This window comes from Canis lupus, chromosome 7, assembly GCF_003254725.2.
Source record: "Canis lupus dingo isolate Sandy chromosome 7, ASM325472v2, whole genome shotgun sequence".
In the NCBI taxonomy this organism is placed as follows: Eukaryota; Metazoa; Chordata; class Mammalia; order Carnivora; family Canidae; genus Canis; species Canis lupus.
The window spans coordinates 11,799,736-11,805,822 of NC_064249.1; the positions used below are offsets into that span (position 1 = coordinate 11,799,736).

At 43.4% G+C, this 6,087-nt stretch overlaps 1 long non-coding RNA gene across 1 annotated transcript; it reads left to right on the plus strand.

Moving 5' to 3' along the window:
• The first annotated feature begins 243 nt into the window (after window positions 1–243).
• LOC112648419 (uncharacterized) lies at window positions 244–3,688 on the plus strand. The gene is made up of 3 exons (XR_004817691.2): window positions 244–667; window positions 2,134–2,289; window positions 3,427–3,688. It is a non-coding gene; the product is annotated as an uncharacterized LOC112648419 (long non-coding RNA).
• The last annotated feature ends 2,399 nt before the right edge of the window (window positions 3,689–6,087 follow it).

Here is a 6,087-nt window from a genome sequence, read left to right on the forward strand (position 1 = left end):
TAATTATAGAATCACAAGAAGTTGTAAAGAGTACAGAGAGGTCTCAGGTTGTCTTCACCTGGTTCCCCCAGTGGTTCCATCTTACATAACTATAGTATAATCTCAAAATCAGGAAACTGACATTGGTGCATGGTGTTTGTATAGTTCTGCCTCATTTTATCACATATTCAAATTCATATTAATGTCAGCTATCAGGAAAATCAAGATACAGAACCATTCCATGACCACCTGGGGCTGCACCTGTGTAATCCTACCACCACCCTCAGCACCACCCTCTCCCAACATCCCTAACCCCTGATAACCACTAACTGGTTCTCCATTTCTATAACTGTGTCATTCTGAGACAGCTGTAGAAATAGAATCATACATCTTAACCTACTGAGATGAGCTTTTTAAAAATCCACATAATGTCCTTGAGATCCATCCACATTAAATGTATCAAAAGGCCTTTTTTTTTTTTTTTTTTTTATTGTAGAGTAGCATTTCGTGGTGTGGACATACCACATCTTGCTTAGCCATCGCTGCAAGACATTTTGGTCATTTCCACTGTTGGAACAAAGAGAGTTAAGGAAAGAAAGCCACCATGAACAACCATACCCAGGTTCTCTGTGGACATGCTTCATTTTTCTGAGATAAATGCCCAGGAATGTGATTGCTGAGTTGCACAGTAAGTCTATGTCCACTTTTTTGTTTGTTGTTCTTGTTTTTGTTTGGTTTGGTTTTTTTTTAAGAAACTGCCAAACTATTTTCCTGAGTGACTTGCAGCATAAATTCCCACCATTTATGAGCGATACAGATTCTTCACATCTTTGCCGGCATGTCATGGCCTCACTTAGTTGTTCCAGTAAGTGTGTAGTAAGATCTCATTATGATCTTAATTTTCACTTCCCTGATGGCTAGTGAAGGTGAATATCTTTTCCTGGTCTCATTTGTCCTTTCCTCATGTATCTTCTTTGATAAAATATTCTTTCATGCGGTTTCCCCATTTTATAAAATCTGCCTTTTTTAATTGTTGAGTTTTGAGAGTTCTTTACATATTCTAAACATGAGTCCATTTTCAGCTTTGTTTTTTGGCAAATATTTTCTCCCAGTCTGTAGTTTGTCTGTCCTCTAATTTATCAATTTTTTTCTTTTACAGAGCACGCTTTAATGTCATGTCTAAAAACTCTTCCCCATGCCCTAGATCTCAAAGATTTCCTCCTATATTGTTTTCTAAAAGTTATATAATTTGGGGGATCCCTGGATGGCTCAGCGGTTTGGCGCCTGCCTTTGGCCCAGGGCACAATCCTGGAGTCCCGGGATCGAGTCCCGCGTCAGGCTTCCGGCATGGAGCCTGCTTCTACCTCCTCTTGTGTCTCTGCCTCTCTCTATATATATGTCTATCATGAATAAATAAATAAATCTTTTTTAAAAAGCTGTATAATTTTACATTTTACATTAAAGCATATGATGCATTGTGCGATCATTCTTATATGCAGTGTGAAGTTTGGGTCAGTTCATGTTTTGCTTGGATGTCTAGTTACTCCAGCACCATTTGTTGAAAATGGTCTCCTTCCAGTGAATTGTTTTTGCACCCTTGTCAAGAATCCATGGGTTGTGCTTGTGTGGGGCTATTTCCAAGTTGACTTTTTTGTCCCATTGATCGAGTTGCCTATCCTTCTGGACAAGTATTGCATAGTCTTGATTGACGGATTTTTTTATATGTAAAAATGACTATCGCAGACTATGAAACTACCGAATTTTCTCATCCAGGAGGAAGGAAAGTCATCTAACAGGGCTTGGAGAGAGTGGTACAAAAAGTAAATTTTCTTCCTGTTAAAATCTCACCAAGTCCATCCAGTGGTTTGATAGAGACAATTACAATATCTGCTTCTTGGAGGGTTGGCTGTGTGTGTGTGTGTGTGTGTGTGTGTTGTACATATTTAATACATCATGTTTGAGAAGCATTTACTATTGTGCCTGGTACATCATTTAAGTCCTCCATTTTAGTTTGTCATTAATATTCAACATTATTATCACCATCATCCACGCTTTTCTCTGAACCCCTTCTAGTGGGGTTACAGAGAGGGGCTAGCACATCTAATTCTCAAACACATCTCTCAGCTATACTTAGATATTAAACATTGCTTTCAGGATAAAAAACAACAACAACCACAACTTTGCTTAGCATCTGTTAGCCTTCCTCACCCACCTTGAAGAAAAGGGAAATTTATCCAGAAGTAATAGATCCAAAGATGGCAGAGGTGAACCAGGCCCTCATGGCTACCCACCTGCTTTGTGCTTTTTCAGGTAAGAAGAGCAACCTGTGCTCCTGGACACTGTGCCCTGGGGCCTGGCCTCCTGATTCGGTGCATGGCTTGCTTGTTCAAGCGGACCCATGGCAGCCCAGGCTGAGGGCTATCAGGGAAAGTAGGGGACAGAAGGGAAGTCATGTTTTTCAAGTCCTGCTCAAAGCTCTCTCCACCCTCTAGCACAGATATCTCAAGGACCTAAGCTGGGTATCCTTGAAACAGCCAAACCCACCAAGGCCTGGCTTAGATCTCCCAGCTGAGGACAGGCCTGGGAGACCACACCAATCAATGGGTTAATAAGGATTTCCAGGACCAGGGTACTGAGGGTTGCAGCAGCTGGGATGAGGAGAGGGAGAATCATTATTTTTAATTTCAGCGAGTCAATGTGTTAATAAAGAGGTTGGAGGAGATGTGAGGATGGTGGTGGTTGGGGGGTTGGGAGGGGGCAAGAGCAAAGCCCATCACTTTCTAAATGTTTGCCTGCAAGGGCAGCCTGATCTTTGAAATCAGAGTGGAGAATTCTTCAAGTCTGGTAATAGCAAACACTCTTCATCATGCCCTTCAGTGGCTGCTGACTGCAGACAGCTTTTTTCCCCTTCAACAATAGAAGAGATGGGAAAGAAAAGGCAAGCTTTTGGCCTCGGGGTTTTTTTTTTTTTTTTTTTTTTTTTAAACCACCGCTCTTTCCGCTCCAACCTACATCTAAGAGGGAGGGAAACTATCTTTTGTTATCACTCAATCTCCCTTAAATTTAAGAACAGCTGGGGATATTTTTCATGATTCATTAAATTCACATCATTCCAAAGAAATCTTCCTGCCGATTTATCTTTGGCTCGGCAGTCGGGGCTCCAGGAGTGTGCAGTTTCCTGAATGCCGTCAACCTGGGTCCACTGTTTTGGGCTGAGTCTGTGATCTTTCATGCTGGAATATCTTTTTTTTTGAGGGTGAAAGAGAGCAGGAAAGGAATCAGGGTATTGAAATGAATCTTTCCAGGCAATTTTTCCCTTTCTGGAGATAAAGAGAAAGTCGTATGGCTGTCACAGCTAAAGACTAAACCCCAGCTAATGTCCTCAGCAGGGAAGAATAATTAGTAAATTCTCTAATTAGAGTCCTGTTTACATTTCTCTTTTCATAGAGGCTAATCCTTGTGTTTAAAGAAGATATTCTGCCTTGATTAAAACCATTGGCTTTAATCGGAGTCACAGCAGAATCCATGGTAAATGCAAACATGCTTGAGTTCCGTAAGTATTGTCATTCATTCACCGAAGGCTGCCTATAGACCGAGCACTAAATACAAATATGACACGATCTCCACCCCTGTGGGCCAGGGCAAGCATAACAAACAGGTTTCATCCTCCAGGCCAGCGGCAATCCTTTGGAGAAGGTTTTCTAGAGCATTCTGAGACCATTTCCTGGTGCACGGGAAAGGAGAGCTTTCCTGGATGATTGGCATCCATCGGGAGGGCAGGAAGGTGGGGTGTACTAAAGAGAAAGGCACCCACACCCTCCCCAGGTTGTTTGTCGTACACCCAGGGAGTACCAGCACTGCATGAAGGGCTTTTGAATGCTCTCCTGTGATCCTCACACAGCCCACAGATACAAAGCTGAGCATGATTTGCCCTGGGACAAGCCCACGGCTTTCTGAGCCCTGGCCTTTCCTTCTTATCTATATTCAGGTGGCATCGGGGCCAGCCTTAGTTCGCCTGTTTACATGTGGATACCTGTAATTGCAAAGTCTTTACTATCCTAAGCCTTTGTGCTATATGGGCAGCACAGCCCAGAGATGATCAACTCAGGTTCCAGAATCAGTCGTCTGGGTTACACGCTGGTTCTGCCATTTGTAGCTGAGTAACATTGGGTGAATTACCTAACCTCTCTGTGCCATGGTTGTGTTAACTGTGAAGTGGAGAGAGAGTACCTACTTATATAGGATTGTTAGGACTAGTAAAAGAATTCCCAAGGCGCCTGGCTCCTAGTAAGGACCACTCTGTGATCCCCGATGATGCTGAGGGACCACACCCGGCCAGACTCCTTAGCTGCACAGTCACACTCTCCCCTTTCCCTCCCTCTTTTGGTTTGTCCTCTCCGATAGAATGCTGTGCAAGAAGAGAGAAAAAGAAAGGACACCAAAAAATGTATTCTTCTCTTTGGAGTTAAAGAGAGGCCCACATCCTGAGAGATTCGCTGAGGACTCTTCTATAAATATCGAGTGTAACCGCATCTGCCTCTTCTGGAACTGGGAACAGTAAGCTTGTATTTCAACAAGCTTTCCAGGAATTTGATAGTGGTGATACATTAACCGATAAATAAGAAGCCACGGGCACAGCCACTGTCCCTGAAGAAGCATAAAATTAAAAGCTTAAGGAATTATGGAAAATTATTATTTCACTAATGTTAATGGGGAGGGTGGAGGGGAGCCATCCTGTCCCCTTCACATTGTATGTGCTTTTTCCAGCTGATGACCAATGAGGGCTTCATTTGCGACTTCCTTCCATGTGAAGACCTCTGGAGGGGCCCGGAGGAATAGTCAAAACATTTATCAGACTTGGCTTCTGCCCCCAAAAAGCCTGACCAGGGGAGCTTCTTCTAGTATATCCATCAAAAGGAGTAAACCACTTGCAGAGCCAAGTGTTACCATGGGGCCTTTGACTGCCCCACAGTAGAGAGTGAAGAGGGGCCTGGGGCTGGGGGGCAGGGAAGTTGAGGACGACAGTTGGTTTTGAGAGAAAGGTCAGGTAGGCAAGTCACTTGAACTGAGGTCTAAGTGAAAAGGAAGGAAATGGGACCAACAGGTAACCTATAAGAGACAGAGTCCTCTCAAATACTTTTATCTCATCTGGTCCCCAGCCAGTGTTCTGGGTTGATACTAACTTACCAGTTTTATAACAAGGAAATGGACACCAAGAGCCCAGAGGTCAAAAACTGCTGAGACTTGAACCCAGTTATGGCAAGCACTTCCCGCTTGATCATGCTGTGTCTCTGGAAGCACAGAAGTTGAGAGCATCAGAAATACAAGGTCTCAGAGATAAAAAGACAGAGCCTCTGGGGAAAAGCTATCGGGGAGGGAGGAGGGTGGATAGAGAATCTCTCAGACAGGAAAGTGCCAGGTAGAAAATACCCTTTGTAAGAAAGAGAAGGCAAAGAGGGGCAAGATATTAGGGTTTTTTAGTTGATTTTTTGTTTTATTTCTGGATATGTGTTAATTTTTACCATATCTTGTAAGGCCCTATAATAAGGACTTAATTTTTAAAAATTGCACAGTGGAAGTTATCATTTGGAAACCTTTTATTGCTTGTCTTATGTATATGGGCTCAATATACAGGCAATTCTCCATAATGAGAGATAAACCGACAACTTCATTTTCAGCCTTGAGTTACATCGTCTGCTCCATCTTTTGTTGTTATTGTTTGTTTGGTGTTTGGTTTTTGATAGACAGAGAGTACACGACCAGAGGCAGGAGAGGGAGAGCAGCAGAGGGAGAGGGAGAAGGAGCAGGCTTTGCAAATGATTTTAAGCAGGCTCCATGCCCTGGTAGAGCCCAACTCAGGGGGCTGGATCTCCCGGCCCTGAGGTCATGACCTGAGCCAAAATCAAGAGTCAGAATCTTAACCCACTGAGCCATCCAGGCACCGCCCCACCCACCCCCACCCCCAGCCCAATTCTATCCAAAGTTTTCCATTAGAAATCAAAGCAATCAGTTTGGGCTTCTTTGTCCAAAAGATAAGCTGGAGGAGCAAAGAAGGGTGAAGCAAGAGTTTATTGTTAATTCACAAAATGAACCCCCAGAATCCCTGAA